Genomic DNA, 22,488 nt, shown 5'->3' with positions numbered 1-22,488 from the left:
AAGAAAGCACTTTATTAAAAGTCAGATTACATCATGTTTGTACTAATGTTTGTACTAGAAGGATGCATATTAACATCTCTGCACACAGTATGACTGCACATTCAGGGGAATGGTTCCACAAGGCGCTGGCTTTGGCAACAGAGCTGGCCTAAGAAGTCCCCACACTGCAGCTCCTGCCCCTTCAGCAGTGGCTACAAAAAACCGTGTGTGGGTCAGAGCATAAACCAGATCATAAAGTGGTGAACCTAAAAATGAACATTAAGAAGAGCATGATGTGTTTGGGCTTTAAAGCACATCCCAACAGCAACTGCTTCAACACGACCTGACACACTGTTCTACCAGAAGAGCAGCACAGGAACATCATCATCTTCTGCGCTCCCTCCCACTGATACCCTCCTTCCAGCTGTACCCCCCAGGCAGTTTACTGAGTGCATTTGGTTCTTCCTTTCACAGAATCCCAGACTGGTTTGAGTTGGAAGCGACCTTAAAGCTCATCCAGTTCCAACCCCCTGCCACAGGCAGGGACACCTTCCACTAGAGCAGGTTGCTCCAAGCCCCTGTGTCCAACCTGGCCTTGAACACTGCCAGGGATGGGGCAGCTGCAGCTTCTCTGGGCACCCTGTGCCAGGGCCTCAGCACCCTCACAGGGAAGAAGTTCCCCCTAACAGTTCATTCCAATCTCCCCTCTGTCAGGTTAAAGCCATTCCCCCTTGTCCTATCCCTATATGCCCATGTAAAGAGTCCTTCAGATTTCTTGTAGGCACTCTTTAGAATCTTCTTCTGTTTGGGTTTTTTCTCCTCCCATGCTCCCCAAGATTACTGGAGTGCTCCAATTTTATCCCCTCAATAACAACTTAATACAATAATTTGCTTTGGAGCTACTCAAACCTTGAAATCACATGAGAGAAGTTAGAATAACTTACTGAACTCAAGTGCTATAAGCACAGTTTTAAGCTCCAACTTTCAATCTGTAAGCATTAAATAGCTCAGAACAAAAAAGACTCAGGAAAGTATTTCTCCATCAACTCAGAATTAACAGCAGGAGTTGAGATGCGCAGCCTGGGGTTACTGCGTTATGGCACAAACAGGCACCTATTCAAGTTCTGCATAAACACCTTGTTTTTATAAAGGTTTTTGTTTCCATCAGTCAGGGTTTGGATTTGCTGAGCTCCTGCATGCAGCAGAGTCCATCTGCCTCCTTCCAGCAGCGAGTACAGTGTTGAACTTGCATCAGGAGGGGAAGGGATGTGATTCTCTTACTTTGCTTTAGTGCCCAAGGTTCCACTTTAAGCCTTGAAGGGCTATTAAAGTTACCATAAATAGGAAGTTAAGTAGAGTGTGTATTAAAAGAAACACTTCCACTTCTCATAACACAAGTTCTGGGTGAGGAAAACTTAGGAAATCTAGGTTCCAGAGAAGGAGCAATTATTTTAATTACAGACTAGTCATAAAACATTTAATTGCTGGCAGAGTCAGGCAAGGTTACATGCAGTAGAATGTAAAAGTTTAAATATCAGCTCTTATTATTCAGAATCACTCAGAACACATGTGTTATATTCCAGACTATGGCTCACGGATAACACTCCTGCACAAGATGTTTTTAAAGTCTCTAATGCCTTCTTACACTTATTTTCCCCTCCTGTCACTCTGTATGAAGGATTTAACTCCATTTCCCTCCACACCTCATTTAATGCACAGTTCCAGGGTAGCAGAACAGAGAGGAAGGCAGTTAATCACAGCAGAATGTTTTATGATGCCTACAGACGCAAGCAGGATGACACCAGGCTGGGAGCATTTGTCACTGGGAAGGGTAAAGAGACAGGAAAAAAAGAGGGTATCTGAGATTAAGCTCATTTGAGCCTGACTCTTAAGGGATGACTGAAAATGTTATTCTGGAAGTGGAAGATGATGGGGAGAGATGAGATAATATAAGACACAGGAATAATGGATGATAGATGGAGGTAGACTTTGAAACTGTAATTGACACAGATAAGAACAACAAGAGATTTTAAACATGCCAGAAACAGCAGTTAAAGCATTCAAGTGCAACAGCAAGAGGCTCAATGGACAGGTTTTATCTAAAGGAACAGAGAATTACTGTTCCATTATGTCAATTCTGTGGGAATTGTTCTTCCTGCAGCACTTTCATCTGCCTCCAAGTGCACATCTAATACAAGAGCCAGAGAATAACAAGAGCTTCTCAGAAAGGTCTTCCAGCTCTTCCACAAGCTCTGCTAGGTTGTGCTCATACTCATTTTAGACTGATTCAGATTGTGCTGCTGCTCCTTCCAAGTTCACTTAGAATTTGGCAACTACAAATAGTGGCATTCTTCCTTATCAGAATGGGAGATAAAGTCATTAACCTGCTGGAACCATCACAGAAACTTCTCTGCAGCACAGAACTCCAAAGTAAATGGCATCTAAAGAGGAGCTGGATTGAAGGAAGGCATTTTTTCATGTTTGTTGGCTACTAAAACCAAACCTGAATTGACAGTATATTCTTTTGAACTGAGGTATTGAATATCTATGATAATTTCCAATAGTCCCTTTACTCCTGTGGTTCAAATGCTTCATTGTGTGGAGTCCACCTCAGAAATAAGCCAGCATTAATAACATGAAAATGATGAATTAGGCTTACATTTTACCTGTCATTCAAGCAGACTGGGTACTAAGAGAGCACAGGAGAGAGAGGCATAGTAATAAAAAGTGTAGAAACCTTTCATCCATCCCTTTCCAACCACGTAGCACCTAAAGATAATCATTTTAAAAGATAAACTGGCCCATAAAACAGCAGTTATCCCAAGAAGCTGAGACCACATCCCCATTCTGCCATGCACTCTCACCATACTTTCCATAAAGCTTTAAAAGGCATCTTACTGTGAGGGTGCTGAGGCACTGGCACAGGGTGCGCAGAGAAGCTGCAGCTGCCCCATCCCTGGCAGTGTTCAAGGCCAGGCTGGACACAGGGGCTTGGAGCAAGCTGCTCTAGTGGAAGGTGTCCCTGCCTGTGGCAGGGGTTGGAACTGGATGAGCTTTAAGGTCCCTTCACACCCAAACCGCTCTGGGATTTTATGGTTTTCATGACTAACAAGGAAGTAGAATGAAGAATTTCAGCCGTGGGAACAGGTTCGTGTTGGGCATTGTACTGCAGCTGGGTATGAAGGGAAGTGCAGCCACAGAAATATTGCTGATCATGCAAAATGTTAACAGCAGGAGGGCACTGATGACACCAGCTCTTCAGCCTAATTGCACGTGTTTTACTTTGACCTTTGGTCACATTGCAACAATGACAAAACCTATAAAGGGGTAGTTAATATTTCAACAAAATATGCAAGTAATATATCCTGAGAACTGATCTGTAAGCAAAATGTCACAAAAACTGCTCAAATTGCTTGTAATCTGTTATACTTTTATACTGGACACCAGATTCAACTGCACAGAGTGCTGGGGCATCTTGGCTATACCATGCTTTGCCAAGAAAGGTTGGACTAAATGATCCATGAGGTCCCTTCCAACCTGGGATTCTATGATTCCACCTAGACACAAGTCATGACATGACTATAAAGCATAGAAACAAGTTATATCATAGTAATCCTGTGCCTCAAGTAGGCAGCATTTACAGATAAAGAACATGACCCATCAGAGAACCAAAGGAAAATTGCTGCTTTTCTTTAGGGTTTTCCAAAAAGAGGAAGAATAAGGTCATATTTGTGGCCCATAAAGTTCAGTGGTTTTGTTTTCCCTAGCGAGCACTGAGATGCTAGAGATGCACAAAAAGCCCACACTAGATCATTATGCAACACAAAGCCTTGGGCAAGTGACTCCTATCACACTTCTCAGTGTGTTTTGTTAGGTCAGGACTGAAGAGGTTGACAAGCAGTGTTTTTCCATTTGTGATCCAATCTTCTGACCTCCAGATGATGCTGACGGCACCCAGCAATACCCAAATAAACAGGGTTAACAGTGATCCTGCCCAAATCTTTGAAGACTGAACTATATTTAATGCATGTTGCCAGACATCTTTTGCTAACAAGGAATAGGAATGTTCTGTTTGACAAGCAGCTCAGTTTTCTGAACCAGTGCCAAAGCATGTGACTCTAATCACACATGAGCTTTATTAAGCAGTAACAAACCTTGGCAAGTGGATAAAGAGTTAAATGGACCCAACATGGATACCATAAGAAAACTTCCAGTCTTTTAGAGGGCTTTCTTCCTCTGAAGCTATTAGGCAATCCTGAAGGCATTTACTGGTGTGAGAAACAACTCATTTCAGCAGGGTAGGTGTGCACTAGATACTGAATCCCAAGTCCTGAAGGGAAAACAAAAAGCATAGACAAAGAAAAACTGGAATGAACAAAGTGAAATGGATGGAAACAGTTCTGTCCAAACGCCATGGAATTCCTAAGGGAACAAGGAGGGGACCGAGCTGAAACAAACTACCCCCTTCTCTTATCCTGGACTTAAAGTTTACTGCATTAACTTCAAACCCTTACTTAGCCATCTCTTGTTTTCAAGATGTGCCTACAACATGATTATTACATTCTTTTACATGCAGGTCAGCTTGATCAAAGTCTCCTCAAATCATGGTGAAGAGCTGCATTCAGGTTTGCTCCACAGTGATGCAGGAAATATTCCTGCTCAAACAAATACTCTACAATTGAAAAGAACTTATTCTTCTTGACTTTGAAAGGTTGAAGAGACACCTTGAGCCATCACTGCACATAAAGGTCACTGTTTACCACTAATTGCATAAGCGAAAATAATCCTATGAGTCTATGAAAAGAGCTATGAACTGATTCTTACAGGATTTAACCAGGCGTTAATTATTCCAGTCACAGCTGCCATTGGATCACTAACATATCCTGATGCCACATTCTGCACCACCATTAAGAAAGCCATAAACTACAAGAAAACAAGGTTAGTGTACACCTACTTCATGAAATATTCTAATGTTTGACTGGAAAACACAAGTTTTAGAGTTCAGAAGCTAAAGTCTAATATGACAAGTTTCCCTTTCCTCTCAGTCTCTTACACCTCACCTTCCTTCAGTTCCCCAATGAGTACAGACATGCACACTAGTAACCAAGCTGTAGATTGCCCAGAGAAGCTGTGGCTGCTCATTCCTGGCAGTGTTCAAGGCCAGGTTGGACAGGGCTTGAAGCAACCTGCTCTAGTGGAAAGTGTCCCTGTCTGTGGCAGGGGGCTGGAACTGTAAGATCCCTTCCAACCCAAGCCATTCTATGATTCTATTTCACCTGTGAATCACGTGAGGGTGACAAGCCTATGATTTCCCAGTCATGTCATTTATTTGTCAAGATACTTTTTCTGCCAAGTTGGTTTCTGCTAAGGTTTGCAAGTAATCTGGCCATCTCTTGGAAAGCCATCTAGACTGATTGAAGAATAGCGTTAATATTAGCATTGGAAAGAAAGACATTGAGTTTATCTGGCTTTTACTCAGACTAAATAAAATGTTTGGCTGAACGCTTGTACCCCTATGCTGCAGACAAGCATCACTTCTTATTCCTTCCACGATTAAACACAAAATGGACATTGGGTTCTGCTTCAGCATCTGACTGGCTTGCAAAATGATACTTGGACTTGTGCCTTTTCAAGAGGAAAATGGCATTTATCCAAGGATAATTACTAATGTTTTGAGTTCAAGTCCTCTGGTGCTCCACCATGCCAAGAGACAAATAGCATGCTGCTGTGAAAGAACAGCTCTTAAAGGCAAGGATGACCTTCATCCTCTTGCAAGCCACCTCAAAAGCCTCACAGGGATTTGCCTATTCTCTAAATACATTAAAAATTATTCCATAAGATGCAAATGCAACTCATTTTGTACAGATGACTGCTCTAATATTTTGTTCTATAGATCTGCAATAGGGACAGTAGTTTCTACTATTTGGGTCCAGAGAAGGGCAACATCACTGGTGCAGGGCCTGGAGCGCAAGTGTGATGGGGAACAGCTGAGGGACCTGGGGGGGGGGGGTCAGTCTGGAGAAGGTTCAGGGGGGACCTGATCACTCCCTAGAACTGCCTGATAGGAGGATGGGGGGGGGGGGGTGGTGTCGGTCTCTGCTCCCAGGGAACAAGTGACAGGACAAGAGGAAACGGCCTCAAGCTGCACCAGAGCAGGTTTAGATGGAGCTGAGGAACAATCCCTTCCCCAAAGGGTGCTCAGGCATTGGAACAGGCTGTCCAGGGCAGTGCTGGAGTCACTGGCCCTGCAAGTGTTCACACACCATGTAGATGAGGCCCCCAGTGCCATGGGTTAGTGGTGGCCTTGGCAGTGCTGGGGAAGAGATGGACTTGATGATGTTAAAGGTCTTTTCCAACCTCATTGATCCTGTGATTCTACTATAAAGACAGTAGCAGCTGAAACCAAATAGATCCTGCTTGCAGTACAAACCTGATCAGAGCTTCAAATCGTAACAGTAAACTATACTTTGCTAGGACAGGCTGTTTTGCTAGCAAGGGTAGTTTTGTTTTACAGTCAGCTGCTTGCATAGGAATAGCACATAAAATACATTACCTGCTTACACTACAGGTTTCTCAATCGAAACTGGAATAAACAAGTACTTCCTCTTCTTTGCCCCAGGTTCCTTACTCCCACCCCTTTCTGCACAGCCACACAAGCCTGTGGTAGTGAACCAGTGTAACCAATACAGGTTGGAAACGAAGCTGACAACAACACGTCCAAGAAGCTAAATAAATCCTTGATAGAGTCACATTGGTTTTATCTGATTGCATGGCTGCATGGATCCACACGGCATGGGAGTAGTAAGGAATGGGAGCAGCTACAAGTAGCAGTAACACCAAAGCCTGTGTGAAATTGCAGGTCACAAGGATAAACCAAGTTGTAGGCGGATTGCTGCAGCTACAAGGTCAAAAAGCAGATCCACCTGCCTAGTTCAAGATGCCTCATTTCCACAAGGCAGCCAGAGGATCTCCTGTCATGCTGGGAGGGCTATCATGTACTCTGCCTCCTATACTTGCCAGATGCAAGGCAGAACTTCACTTGCTTAGCCAACAGGCAGCTATTTGCACCCGGTTGTTTGCGGCTCTGTTGCTAATTATTAGTGGCTGTTTATAGTAACAGAACTGGCCACAGGGAAGTTTCTTTGGCCCATGTCAAGACTCAAGTGTTCAGTCACCACAGGAGGAAGAAAAGCATGTAGAAAACATACCTGGAGGGTTTAAGCCCAGCTGGACAAATAATGCTCAACTTACCAAGTTCAGCAAAGGGGCTGTATCCTTCTGTGGGTTAAGGTGTTCCTTAAGTTTAGACTCAAAAAATCCTGTGACTTTCTAGAATCACCAACATATAGATGAGTCATGAGGCCTCTGGTTCAAAAGGGCAGCAATTACAGGCAGGTATTTGTTTAAATTGCTATTCAGACTTCTCACACAGTTAAATGCAAACATGATTTTTAGACAGGCTGAGAAAGTTGGGGTTGCTCAGCCTGGAGAAGAGAAGGCTGCGTGGAGACCTCAGAGCAGCTTCCAGTGTCTGAAGGGGGCTATAAGGATGCTGGTGAGGGACCCTTCATCAGGGACTGTAGTGATAGGACAAGGGGTAACGGGTTCAAACTGAAACAGGGGAAGTTCAGGTTGGAGATAAGGCAGAAGCTCTTCCCTGTGAGGGTGCTGAGGTGCTGGCACAGGGTGCCCAGAGAAGCTGTGGCTGCCCCATCCCTGGCAGTGTTCAAGGCCAGGTTGGACACAGGGGCTTGGAGCAAGCTGCTCTAGTGGAAGGTGTCCCTGTCCGTGGCAGGAGGTTGAAGCTGGATGAGCTTTAAGATGCCTTCCAACCCAAACCATTCTATGATACTGGTTTCTAAACCCAGGACTGTATGAACCCTATCAGAGGGAGAAGGCTATACTTATTCATGAGTAACTTTTACAAACTGCAACTATACTACACATTACTTAACACCAGACCCAGCTATGAGCAACATTACTGCAGATCCCAAGAGGAAAGTCAACCTCCGATTTTAAAATAGTCTTACATTAAACTGGACTAACCTGTTTTGAATCACTAAAAGCCTGCCAAAGAAGAAAGGTTAAGGCTAACTGGGTGCAATAAGGAACCACATTTGACATTTAGTTCATCATTCAGGTAATCAAAGGCACTGAAACACAACAGCATAAACCAGCTTGTTCTACAAGGATACCATGCCTAAAGAATGACTGACACTGAATGGAGGCTTAGATGAGATTCTGAGCAAGTTCATCTTGAAAACTGATATTTAAAACACAAAAGCCAAAGGCAGCCACTGGAACCAGCACGGTGCTTTTGCATCATGACCTACTTTTGAGGCTGTCACACAATATAGGCCATGGAAACCAGATTTGGGAGGAGGGAAATCAATCTGCAGGACGTTGCACATTAAGTCAATATGGAGCAATCCACTTCACCGGGAAAAGCAGCATTTATTCCACTTCTTGCAATGCAAACTTTTGCCTCTTCACACACAGGAATCCAGCTGAAGCCTTTTCCTACCTCTGCCTTGCTGTTGTTTAATTCAGGGCATGGCTTTTGGAAACTGTATTAATCTAAGAGAGGGAAATGCTTCTGGCAGCTCTTTACTCTTAAAGCTGAGCATCTGACATCCTCAACTCCCATCACCCCAAAATACAGCAGCAAGGGCATATGCTGCTTCATTTTGAAAGGGTTAATGAAGACTTGCTGCACCTTTCCCAGGTATGTATGCAAAATTCCAGAAAGTATTAAAACCTGACATAAACAGCTCCCAACTCCAGCCCTACTAATATTAAATCTTCCATAGGATTTTCTGCTTACTTCTGCATGGCCTTGACTAGAAGCCCTCTTGGTTTTTAGGACCCTCTTTCCACTCCCTTCCAGCTGAGTCAGAAAAAGACCAAGAGCAAGACTTTGGCTCATGCTGGAAGATGTGCTGACATAGTCACAGGCAGCAAACTCCCCTGATGGGGTTTTTCTTGCTCAGATATGCTGAAAGGAACAGAGAGCTTAAGACATAAGGTGGAAAGATGAAGGTCCTCATGACATCAGGGGGAACATCTCTGCAAAACAGAGCTATTTTCTCTGGGCATAAATAGCAAGAGAAACTTTACCAGCTAGCAAAAGATATAACACCTAGGACCAGTGATGCTGGTAGAGCGGGCATGAGGAAGCAGCTTCACACTACAAAGAGGCATGCCTTACTCATCTCCAAGTAGCAGGTTCTACCTCCAAAATTAGATAAAGTTTAAAGGCAAGATAGTAAGTACTAACAGCTAAGTACTTTCAAAACCAAACGTAACAACCTAGTCACCACATAAGCACAAAGAACTCAAAGAATCATGGAGATGGAGATGCTCAGGCCAGAATGCAAATATGCTGTGATGGTCTGACACTGCCACAAACTGTAGAATGGTTTGGGTTGGAAGGGACCTTAAAGATCCTCCAGTTCCAATCCCCTGCCATGGGCAGGGGCATCTCACACTAGAGCAGACTGCTTCAAGTCCCATCCAACCTGGCCTTGAAATAACTTGCACTAAGAAAATCCACTGATTTGGTCAAATAGGCACTTTATTTTTGCAAGTTCTTTCACCAAGGCTGTCCTCCTGATTGCACAGTGTCAGAAACTAAGTATAACACCAGCACAAGCGCTGGCAAATTGCTCTCTAGAATGAGCAATACTTTCTATAACAGGCTGAGACTCGTGTTTTGCATGAATATTCATCTGTAAAAAACAGTCAAGCTGCTTATTTAGTCTGTATATGCAAAGTTAGACGTCTCTTGCAGATCTCACTGCACCTAAGATGAAGAGTGCAATGCTTCATTTCCATGTACTGGCATTTGAATTATATTCACTGAAGATTTGCAGGCTGCTTAAGAAACCCAAATACTGCCAGAATATGTATTAGACAATTACAGAAGCTATTCAATAGATCAAGACAAGAAAGAGCAGTGTAGATCTTCCTAAGCTGCCTCCCTCTAGCATATCATTAACATCTACAAAGTAATTTATTGGAATTAGCTCCAATTACCAGTCCCTAAACACATTTCCATCAATCCGTCTCAGAAAACTCTGTTAAAGTTGGCTTTTGAAAGCATCTATGAGATTTTGTTCACCCCCCAACAAAGACAGAGTTAACCACAACAACATAGGAGAGGGTTTCTCACATTTCAGATTGTCTGAAGGGTTTGTAAACAACTATATGTAATGGGTTAGATCATCATCTTTAGTTCCCAGAACCACAGAATGGTTTGAGTTGGAAGAAACCTTAGAAATCACCCAGTTCCAACCCCCCACAATTGGTGGTGGGTAATACCTTCACTGCAATACAGGCTAAAAATGATGCTTTAGCTCTGCCCTTTGCCTTTCAGAAAAGGTAGTTTCAATCCATGCTGCTCAAGTTCATTAGAAAACACAGCCCCTCAAAAAAAAGTTTAAGACAATCCCCTTAATTGTATAATGTCAGCTCACCTTCAGCAACCACCTCATCACAATCATCTTGTACTAGATACTCTCATTTTGCCTTCTTGGAGTGTGCTCACAGACCAAACTGGCACAGCATCACTATGCTACCTTGGTAATAAGCAACTCTTTACAGCCTAACCTGCATTTTGAACCTGAACTGATTCAGGAGGATTGCTGGAAACTGCCTCTTGTCAGTGTAAAGGAGAGATCCCTTCCTCACCTCTGCATAGCTTCCCTCTGCCTGGGCCAAGGAAAATACTCTCCCATCCCCTGATGGAGTGTTAGATGGAGCCGAGTGTTGAAAGGAAGGAAAAAAAGCATTTAGAGATAAGTATTTCATTCTTACTGACTTCCTCCCTGGCATCCAAGGAGGGCCAACTCCTCCTGACACAACCACAAGTCAAGGGGTGCAGTGAAATAGCAGCTCTCCAGCTACACGACCTCAGGCCTGAGATGTATTAAGTGGTATTAATAAAAGGAAACAGGTTAGAGCAGCAGTTCCATGGTGCAGCACCTTTGGAAAGCATCTTTAGTGCCTCCTTTTAGAAGTACATGTGACTACAATCAAGCATTGGAAAAGTACACTCCATAAAGAGTAGAGCTGGAGCACTTGAGCAGATCTCTTCTTGAGTGTTTCACATCATCCCAAATACCAGTATGACAGACACTTATGTTCATTGCCATGAAGCATAGCTGTTTGATTTGATTTCTCAGTTATTTAAACAAACATCTGAACTGACCGAGCAGTGATGCATTACCCATGTATTTTAACTAAAGAAACAGAATTGAGAACCTCCTCTTAACGCCCATCATTAATCAAAGTAATAAATCATAAGAATACCAGAGAAACACTGTTTGGCCAATAATATGGATAAATTGGTGCTTAGAAGTGTTGCAACACCACTGATTTCAGACTGTATCTACAGTATTTGAGAACAATACAGGAAGAACTTCTGCAAACAATACTTTCAGTAAAGTAGGTGAGACACTCCATTGAGGAGCTAACACCCTGTAGGAGAATAAAATACAGGTAATGAACAAATAGCACCTCCTATATGAAAGGCTGAGAACACTGGGGCTGTTCAGCCTGGAAAAGAGAAGCTGCGTGGAGACCTCAGAGCAGCTTCCAGGATCTGAAGGGGGCTACAAGGATGCTTGGGGAAGGACTCTTCATTAGGGACTGTAGTGATAGGACAAGGGGTGATGGGCTGAAACTTGAACAGGGGAGATTTCAGTTGGATATAAGGAAGGAATTCTTTACTATGAGGGTACTGAGGCAGTGGAACAGGTTGCCCAAAGAAGTTGTGAACGCTCCATCCCTGGCAGTGTTCAAGGCCAGGTTGGACAGAGCCTTTGGCAACATGGTCTAGTGTGAGGCATCCATGCCCATGGCAGGGGCTTGGAACTGGATGACCTTAAGGTCCTTTCAAACCCAAACCATTCTATGATTCTAACCCTCTGGCCAACAGAACATATTTACAAAGCATCCAACACAGTCTGTTTACAAAACCATCTGATTTAGACATCTGGGTTATGAGCTGTAGAAGCTGGTGAGCACACTCAAGAGCGGTTCCATCAGGACATACTTTGATTTTGGACTGTGAACAAATGCTGTTTCAGTCCTGTGTTTTGCCAAGCTGTAGCCCTGTCAGAACTGGCAGGAGAAGATATTTACTGACACACACACTAAAATAACAAGAGGATACAAGTGCTTGCTTGGCAGTTGAACTTGAAACATAAAAGCCTGCTAGCAGGGGAATATTTAAGAGGACACAGACCTCTCCCATTTGTGACTTTGTAGAGCTATGAAACCCTTGTCAAAGGCTTCTCAGAATTTACCCAAATTTACTTCATTTGGGAACTGCTTTCATCCACTCTGTTCTTATAGGATGCACAAGCTCCAGCCTCTTTAGATGCCGCTTTAACATATGCATCTGGACCTCTATGGGATGAGACCTGCAGCAGCTCTGTACCAAAGCTGAAGCACTTTAATAGTGTGCTGTCACAACAATCACAACCAGGGCAATCACAACAGCAGTTATCATGACAGTCACCTTCAGCAGGTGAAAAGTTAACACATCTCAGTCTAGCTTTAGTCCTGTCACATTCAATCAATTCCATCATGCTCTGTCAGTCCATCAACTTTTCCTGTAGGCTTGCTGAAAAATACATAGCTGCCGTCCTTCAAGGGAAGCTTTACATGACCTAAGGAATCCTTTAGTGACACAGCTAAAGCAGAGATGGAGGCAGATCTCATCCACACAACTGTAAGCATTATTGTATGATCTAGAGCATAGATCTTGTCCCCCTTTAAATCCCACAGAGACATTGTCCAGGAGCAGAGTGGTTAAGAGAAATCTGCATAATAGTTTTGTGAGCTGCACCGTAAGTACTTGTTAAAAGCCATAAGCAGGCCATGCAGGCCTCAGTACAGTGTACACACATCTACAACTAAGCACAGGTGTAGATGCTAACCTACACTTGAGTACTGGTTGCTCTTAAATACTATTATTTCCCCCCCCAAAAAAGGAAAAATCACACCCAGCAAATGCTGTTTGAAAAACATCTAATCTCTCACATGCATTTTCTGTTTGAAGTTATCATCACATAGGAAACCTTGAATTACTCAAAACATCCTCAGTGAGCCAACACTACACAAGCTAAAGGACCTTTTATCGCCCATCCATTAAGGACAAACTGTTGTTGCAATAGTTTCTACTGGACTATACCGCTTTTTCTAGTAGGAGAGTTTCTTCACATGAAGAGGGTATTTAAAGTCAATAAATCATAATCAACATTTAGTTTTAAGATTTTAAGTGATTGTACTTGAGTCATTTTCTAGATGCTTGGTGTGAAGAACATGGCAGTGAAGTTCAATCTCTACAAGCATGACTAGGAAATAACACTAATGCAGTGGTTGTTTCTTTATGCACAGCTAATTGCATACCAGCTGGAGAACCTTTCCAGATCATTCTCAGAGGCAGAATGAATTTGTGGTCAGATAGTATCACAGGTATGCCTATTGGTAGGTAGAGCAGCTTTAATACTTGCAGGCACTGAAAGCAGTACAATGAGGGAAATACTAGGATTTCAGTACACAGAACAGCATGAGGCTGAGGTGCAACAGCTGAGTTGGCAGGGTATCCTATAGACATCTAGTATCTTCAGAAATGCATCAAATCTTCTACTCAGAAGTGCATTCACTAGAGTCAGAGAACAAGCAGCAAGTTTCCTCATCCTGCGACCCTGGATAGACACTGAAGACTCAAACCAAGTGGGAAATTCAGCAGAAGCTGTTGAGAACAGGCATAGCACAAGCTAGGGCATTTCTCTCTTTGCTTTAAGCTTTCATTGCTTTCTGTTCTCTGATCCTAGAAATGTAAAGGCCACAGAGTCTTTTCACTGCTCTTTTGGCAAGCTGAGCTTGCTCTTGCAGTATTCTAGATGTTACATTGCCAGCTCCCTGATCCATCACTCCTGATCAACTCTTGGTGTCTTCTGCTTGCTACCAAGAGTTGATCTCTCCATTAATTTCTCCATTGTCAAAACTGACTTGATGCTCATCTTCCAGAAGGAGATGACAAGTGCCCACAGCAGCATCCCAAGCAAGGAGCATCACTAATGACAAGCAGAGATCAGATTAAGTATGATGTGAACACACATACACCTGGTTGAAGCTGTGAAGTGGCTTTGACTAGACACATTTCAGAAAGGGATGCTTTATTTCTGTGGTGCAGAAGCAATCAAGTCAAGTACTTGAATGAATACTGCCTAATATTACCTCACCTTTTCAAAAGGGTTTTAGGTCTTCAGACTATTTCTTTAAATAACTGCTCTACTTTTAACTGAATTCTTTCTCTTATCAGTTTATTTTGGTACAAGATAGTGGCTTGGCTTCCAACCCAATTCCCATGAAGATCCTTAACACTGAAGAGATTCCTTTCTCTAACATTAGAACTAACTAAATCCATTTATCACACATGGAGTTGATAAGGGATAGACATTTGCCCCTGAAGTATTTCATTGCTCTGGGGTGGTTCCCTCACTGTTTGCAGGGTGTCTATAGGCAAGTTTGTTGGAATTAATAGAGTTGTCATTCAGGTTAAGGAACAACTTTACCACGTAGTTGGCCAAGTCCTTGAAGAGTAGGCAGTTAATACCTTGATATAGTGATGCACATATTAATCTTAAGTACTCGAATGGTTACACCTGCTTTAAGTGTAGGCAGGCAAGAGCAGGCAAACAAAAACTATCCAGTGAATGAGGCTTTGAGCAGAGTTACCCAGGTCAAACTGTGGGGACAGTAATTTTCCCTAGCATTTCTAATAAGCCTGTTGGAATGACTTTGGCATGTTGGATGGCTTGTTATACGCCTTATCTGGTTCCAGTTAGAGACAAAATTGATTGCAGACCAGTGGAATTGCCTCAGTTTGGTCACTCTGTCTTCCAGGAAAAGTCTAACTCAAACACCTGAAAGTGTCTATAAATTACCAGTTATTTTGGATATCACAGGTTTTATAAGAATTAGCTTGTGCCATGCATCCCATTGGCAATCTTAGACAAACCCACCACAGAAGCAGGCAGGACACTCAGGGGAACTTAAGAGAACATTACAGCATCTTCCAGGACTTTTTTTATGAGAGGAGAAACTCCAAAACATTATTTCTAATTAGGGCTTCAGGAGCTTTCTAGTGTTGGTCCAGAATATGATCAGTTCATGCACTGCTTCTAAACAGAGATCTATAAGGACTGCAAAGGACAGGCTGAAGTAAGACCACAAGCAAATCTTTATTCAAACACTGCTCCTGCTTCTACAGCAGTAACTCAGTACTTCTACTTACTGCTCTAGAAGTAAGTTGAGTTACTCCTCTCGTAACTCTGCAGGTTACCAGAGAAGGGATTACCCATTTTTCAGGAAGCCCTTTGGATCACGGCAGGGAAGCAGAACCCAAGTCAAATCCTGCTGAAGGCAGATATTCTCACTTTTACCCTAGTGTGATACTACAGATGAGGATCACCCCATATGACTAATGATTCCTCATCACTCACAACAACATTCAACCCTAACAACTCAGTGAGCAAAGCACGCCGTGTGTAAACAGGCCGAGTCAACTAGAAAGGGCTGGAGGAGGAGATCATAGAGAAGACAAGAGCCAGAGACATAAGTCTGAAGGGATTAGCCTACTTAAACAAAGGCTTGACAGAAGGTTTCAAATGTAAAAGCTACTGAAAGGATAACACAAACTGATCTCTCCATCAGAGAAGTAAGGATTGGCCTAAGGATTGAACCAACTTGTAAGCAGAATTATAGCATATCGAACCATAAAATGGTCTGGGCTGCAAATGACCTTAAGATGATCCAGTTTCAAACGCCTGCCATAGGCAGAGACACCTCACACTAGACCAGGTTGCTTATCCAACTGCTGGAGCAAGTCCAGAGGAAGCCAAGCAGATGATCAGGGGCTGGAGCACCTCCCATATGGAGACAGGCTGAGAACACTGGGGCTGTTCAACCTGGAGAAGAGAAACTGTGTGGAGACCTCAGAACAGCTTCCAGTGTCTGAAGGGGCCTACAAGGACGGTGGAGAGGGACTCTTCATCAGGGACTGTAGAGATAGGACAAGGGGTGATGGGTTCAAACTGAAAGAGGGGAAGTTCAGGTTAGATATAAGAAAGGAGTTCTTTACTATGAGGGCAGTGAGGCACTCAAACAGCTTGCCCAAAGAAGTGGTAAATGCTCCATCCCTGGCAGTGCTCAGCACCAGGCTGGACAGAGCATTGGGCAACATCATCCAGGGTGAGACATCTCTGCCCATGGCAGGGGGTTGGAACTGGATTATTTTAAGGGCCTTTCCAACCCAAACCATTCTGTGATTCTATGACTACAGATAACCAAATAGTTTTGGCTAGGAAAACTCTGGCAGCTCACCTTCCTTGAAAGACTTAGTATGCCCTTACCCACCACTCATCATGCATGAGGTCTGGAGGAATGGGATAAATATAAGATATGCAACTATATCCTGTCTTTTCCCTGATGAAACAATACTTGTCCTGTAACAATAAGCTTTTACCAGGCTTAAACCTTCAGTGGCATGGAGCACAGAACTCTGCAAATAAAGTGTTACCAGCTTCAAAACATGGAACTGAAATTAGCACACACACAAGTTTCCCCATGTTAATTCCTGCCGAAGGAAATAACATAAACCAGACTTGAGTTTACTTTAGGACACACATGGGGGAACACACCCAACCCTCTGGATAGGATCTTCAGTGGCCTGATCCCAGATTTCTTTGCTGGACAGAAAATAAACTGAACACATGTCCATGCCTTCTCACATGCTTTCTATTAAACACTTCCTACCACAAGGAGCAGACGGGACTACTACTAGATCAAGCCGATTCCAGAAGTTCTTGCAATTACACACTAAAGCCACAGATCGTGAATAGTGACACTTGTCTGTCACTTTGAAAACATCCTCCCCACATGTGAAAGTGGGCACATGAATGATGAGAAAAGCTACAGAGACTTCGAGGCTTTCCCTGCACCATCTGCAGGTTAAGCCTGTGCCTAACCTTCTATTTAGAAGTCTGGGGAATGCAGATCCAACATTAAACTACAAGCCCAGATATAAACTAATTGGTATGTACTCATCAGTTATGTAAGCCTTTATATTTCCATTCTTCCCTGCAAGGTTGGAAAGGTTACAGCATTATTACAAGCCTAAACCCTTTCAGGTGCAAGATGACTTGCGTAGCTTCAGTTTTAGCTGCTCGCAACAACCAACCAAGAGCTACAGTTTGTCCTGTGAGGTTAACAAATTCATGAAGGAAAATTCTGGGCTCTTGCTTGCTTTATCAGATACAATGGAGAAAAGAATTTTCCAGCCCTGGCTTCCTGGTTTGCTCTCTTTCTACTCCAGTATTTTAAGAAATTCTTCAGGGAAAGCCAGGAATTGGCCAGAATTCTGTGGTATCTGAAAAAATATCCCTATTTAATTGCCTGGGCAGTAGGAAGTTATTTAATCCCCACATCCCCAGTAAGCAAGAAAATGAAGCATTAGAATGCCACTAGCACAAGCACACCAGGTAGAATGAGGAAGGATGCTGGACAGTCATTGAAGCAAAAGGAAGGAACTCAGTTTTATTTCATATTTGGCACTGGCAGGCTGCCACTCAGTTTCCAAGTTAGTCAGATGTAATATTAATGAACTGAAGACTGCTACTGGTGCTAAACAAAGTGTTGTTTTCATTTGCACAGAATTTCCACCCTCAGCATGCTAATTTAGAAGCAAGATTGATAGCATATTGCATGGTAGAGAGGTTGTAGCTACAGAGTTGGAGTATTTAATAACAATAACATTAGAATCTGCCATTATTAGACAATATATCCTTAGTAGTAAAGCTTAGGGAACCATGACAACACCTCTAGTTTGGCCTATTTTTTGCAAGTACAAAGAAATTTTAATGAGAATGCTTGAAGCACAGATCTGCAGCAGCTCTCTTACCCCACTTCTTAGAGGCAAGATCTCAAAATCATCTGGACTGTAGCAATTACTGCATGCAATACTGAAATCCTAATTCCCTAAAGGATTTGACTTTTATAAGTTATGGTGGATATATTCAGTCTCAATACAGGAATTGCTATGTAGGAACTTAAAGCTTTCTCTAGCAGGGATGTTGACCCCTGGGCCACTTCCCAGCATGTGGCTTTGTCAGTGGGAAAAGACCCTAAAATGATCAGTGAAGGCCGTCAGGGACACATCAGTTACCAGATTCCAAGTAGGCAGAATGAAGTCGTGATCCACAATCCAGGCAACTTGTTGACAAGTTCGCTGAAGGATCCTGCAAGTCAGATACTTAATGATACCTACACAGAGTCCTCAAAGAGCCACCCAGACAGCAAGTCTGTTGACCAAAAGTTTCTGAAAGAGGCTGAAGTTAAGGGAACAGTGTAGCTATTCTTGCAGCAGTGATAAATTTAGGCATTAATTACAAGCAGTTATTCAGTAACCAGCCTTAACACAGAGCTGGAACTGAGCTCTTGGAAAGAGTGTTAATTTAGGAGCATGGTTAATGAAAAAGAGAAAGCTACTAAGGGCAGCTCAGGGAAATGCTGCTGGAATGAGCTGGAAGTCTGTAGTCTGATGAACATGTGTTTAATAGTTTGGAGTTACTGAGTCCTAGGTGTTTGGGTGGCTTTTTCCAAGTGTAGTTTTCCATGAAGTGACTTGTGAAGAGGTAGGAAGAGGCAAAAAAAAAAAAGAAAAAAATCTATTCAAGGAGAAGAGTCAAGCATATACTGAACATCCCTGAGACATTAGGTTTTACATGGACAATGTGATGTTGCTTAGGTCTAGCCATGGACAGGCTAATAATACCCTGAGACACAGTAGTAAGGCTCTACTTTAAGTCATCACACCAAAGACTTACCCACAACTACATCCTACTGTGCCTAACTACTTAAAGAATTACAAACAGTTTAAAAGCAAGGCCACTGGATGAGTAAGCATCTATGGAAGATGCCAGCACAAGATTCACCTGATGGAAACTCAAGCCCTTTTATATACAGCTTAACTGGGAACTACTACACAGCTGAAAGGCCTCAGATACACTTTTATCTAGTAGTTCAGTCCAGCTCATACGCATACAAAGAAGAGAAGAGATCTCAGCTAGTACTATAATGTCAAAAGGCTTATTTTCAAGTGGCACCCTGAGTTGCCACACAAACTATCCCAGAGTGACCACGTGGAAGAGGACACATCTTATTGGGTTCAATGCCATTCCACCGGTACAATGAAAAAACCCACTAGTATGCAGCTGCATATTGAGTTTTGAACATCCCATATGTGGAAGACGACAAATTGAAAATGTGATTTTAAAGCAAAGCAGCAGAAAGTTCCAACTGTAAGGCCAGCAGTAACAGGTACAGACAACTGTCAAGTCACTCTCCTTTTCACTCCATTGAAAGCCCTAAATGTTTTGACTTTTCAGCTGTAACAACCAATGTGAATGGCAGCCAGAGCCACAGAAGTGCTATGACATTGGAAACAATGAGGATAATTCCTGCACTGAGAAGTGTAAACCAGGAAGAGGTTTACCCTAAAGTTAGATGCAGAACAAGAGCCAAGAACAAACCTCCATGACAAGCCGATTCCCCCAGATAAATTTCAGACAGCAAACAGGGCATGTGCACTGGATTTGTTAGTGTTAAAACAAGCTGTACATTTGGTTTGGGTTATGTTTTGAACTCTTGGGAGTTTGCTGGCCAGCCACACTACTCGAAGGAGCAATAGTTCAGCCTGTCAGATCACTCCTCTGGGAGTACCCAGAGCCAGACTGCACAGGCCAGTGTACTTGCTCACATATTCCCCTTGTAAAATGGGGGGAGGATTTGTATCCTGCACATGTGCTTTCTCCCTCCCCACAGAAAATCCCAAACTGAAACTTTTATTACCTGGAAGCAAAGACCCAGCATCGAGACTACTTTAAATAGTTGATACCTGCTCTTTCTACTTGTACTCCCGTAAGATTGATAAGCAAGTCATCGGTTAAACAGCACTCAGATTAAGTGTATTCTGCAAGACAATTTGCTACACGTAAGTTACGATAGGAAATTAAGTGGCATAGAAACCTGACTGCTCTGTATTCATCACTTGCTGGGTTAAGCCACTGCTTTCTGGATGTGGTCCAGTTAGACTGATCATATATTCAAGGACAGACTAAAGATAAGCATGACATGCAGTTATGCTCTTGTGAAAGAGTGCTTTGGGTTCAGCCCCCAGTTAGATCATTTATTTATCTGGCACCAAAGGGTGATAACGGCTTGTTTTCAAGTCTCCAAAATAAATGAACTCTACTGCATGCACAAGTAGTCCAGGCCAGCCAGCAGAGGATAGAAAATATGCAGGGTCAGCATAACACTGGTTTCAATTTCAGTTACAAAAACACTGGAGCTCTCATTTAAAATGAGGAAACTAGGTTCTCTCTCTGCTCTGTTAAGAGCGCTGGTCTTGCTCTCCCCAGAACAGTGACAAAATCTACCTCACATAGAGCTTTGCAAACAGAACAGGGGTAAATGCTTCCCTGCTGCTGTTTACACCCTAAGATTTATTTAAAAGCATCTTTAGTCTATTCCTTAGGTTAAGTTTTGTTTTCCTCTTACCCTTTCATGCCTTGCTACATGAGGAGCAGCTACTGACTGACAGCTTCGGTCACACAAAGAAATTTGGTTTCAGTCCACGCACAGAGTGCCTCAAGGCCCCAGATTAGTCTCCATATGCAGACATATGTATAACACTGCAGAACAGACTGCTGGTCAAGCCTAAGGCATCAAGCTAGCCACATGTCCTAAAGCTATTAAAGCTAAAGCTTTAATAGCCCATATCCTTCATATCTGGTAGTCCTGGAAAGCAACTTATCTCCAGCTCTGTGTTTCAGAAGTTGTCTGTGTTGTGGAGACCAACTTCCCATCACTTATATATTAAGATTCATGTTTGAGCAGACTCCATGCCAGTAAGAGCCAAACCAAGGTCAGGGGCAGCTCCTAAGCCAAACCAAATCATTACCAAGCAAAAGCCTGTGTCGTGATTCTTGCCAGAGTCACTGGCCGAGAGTAAGTCTGATGAGAAACCCTGGCTGCTGCTCCTCAGTTGTTATAATGCAGTATGCCAGTTACAGTCTAAATGACTTTACAGCACTTGTTTGGAAATACCAGCAGTAAGGGGCTTTAGCTAAGCTTCTGTGTGCCAGTTTCCCCAAGATGACAGTTCACAGCACACAAAACCAAAGTGGCTCAGACATTACAGTGCTCTGAATCCATTGCTGAGGTGCCTGAAGTCCAGCTTTTAACTTGAGGCAAATTCAGTCTCCAGCAACTCTATCAGAGGTCTAGATTTAATAGCATTAACTCAGCTCTTCTTCATGCAGAGTATCTTATTGCACTTTGGAGGAGGGAACTGTGATACAGAAGCATAACAGAATAACCAGTTTATTCAGCATAGCAATAATTACTCAGTGCTTGGATTCCAGAGACCCTCAGAACCAACTGGGGAATAAATAATCTTTACCAGTGGAAGTTTTGGGTGGTTACTCCAAGTAGGGGTGTGACCAAAATGCAAGATGTGTGGGTTACTGATAAGCTGTTGGCTGTAAAACAGTCACCTGACCAGCAGCAGCTCACCAAAAGCATGTAAAGCCTTTACTTCACAGCACACAGCTCCACAGCTTAACAGTGTCCGCTTCCAGGCTTGCTTTCTGGACTGTCCAGGATCTAATTCTGGAAGGCAACTCAAACTGAGACACCAGTTATCTCTCAAGCAACACACATGGTGTCACTCATCCTGACAGCAGGCATTCCACTTCAGCTTTCTGGCAACTGGATTTGCCAGAATCATTAGTATTTTCTGCTTCTGTATGGCAACTTAAACACAGAACTCTGCTGGAAAGTTTACTGGACTTGTTAAAGCAGTTACTAGGCAGGAGTAATGCTCTGCTTAGGAAAAGTGCCATTTCAACACTCATATCTGTTTAGTGCTGGTATGTTCAGCCAAGTGACAGCCATTGCACTCTGTATTCCCCCAGTTAACCACACAGTTGAATGAAAGCTGTTTAGTAAAGCTGACAATGTGCTGCAAGTTGAAGAACCAGCAGCTCTAACAATAGTTATCTAATTTGTTAAGCCTTCTCTAATGGAAACAACTGCACACAAGGTTATCCCACTGTTAGCACGGCTTTGATGAATCTTACACCTACAGCCCAGGATGTTGCAAGTATTACAGGTAAAGGTAACGGAAGTGACCCTCACATAAAGGGCAGCACAAGTATTTCTTCATGTTGCCAGTTACTCTGCAAGCTGCTAAAGCTTCCCCCTCCATCACAACAGCCTCTTCACTTCCACAGCAGCCCTCCCAGCAGGCCAACTGGAAAGCCCCATTAAACTCTGGTAGCTTTGCCTACATCAGCATGTTTTTACACTCGCCATCACATTAAAGTCAGTCTGAAGTGCAAGTGAAGCTTGTTCTTCTCTCAAGCATGTCATCAC

General features: G+C 43.0%; 1 protein-coding gene across 4 annotated transcripts in view; it reads right to left on the bottom strand.

Moving 5' to 3' along the window:
* SLC45A4 (solute carrier family 45 member 4) overlaps nucleotides 1-22,488 on the bottom strand; it is an 84,234-nt gene that overhangs the window by 35,399 nt on the left and 26,347 nt on the right. The window contains exon 1 of one of the 4 annotated variants that reach the window (XM_061447676.1): nucleotides 7,188-7,452. The exons of the other annotated variants lie outside the window; for them this stretch is intronic. The gene's annotated coding sequence lies outside the window, so the exon portion shown is untranslated. Of the gene's footprint in view, nucleotides 1-7,187; nucleotides 7,453-22,488 lie in introns of those variants that run through there. 4 annotated transcript variants of the gene reach the window in all.

Source organism: Pezoporus flaviventris, unplaced genomic scaffold (assembly GCF_033815535.1).
Source record: "Pezoporus flaviventris isolate CSIRO_AGI_PZ_B2104156 unplaced genomic scaffold, CSIRO_AGI_Pfla_v1 ptg000007l, whole genome shotgun sequence".
Lineage (NCBI taxonomy): Eukaryota > Metazoa > Chordata > Aves > Psittaciformes > Psittacidae > Pezoporus > Pezoporus flaviventris.
Note: the sequence above shows the minus strand (reverse complement) of the source record. Positions and strands in the feature narration are given on the sequence as shown.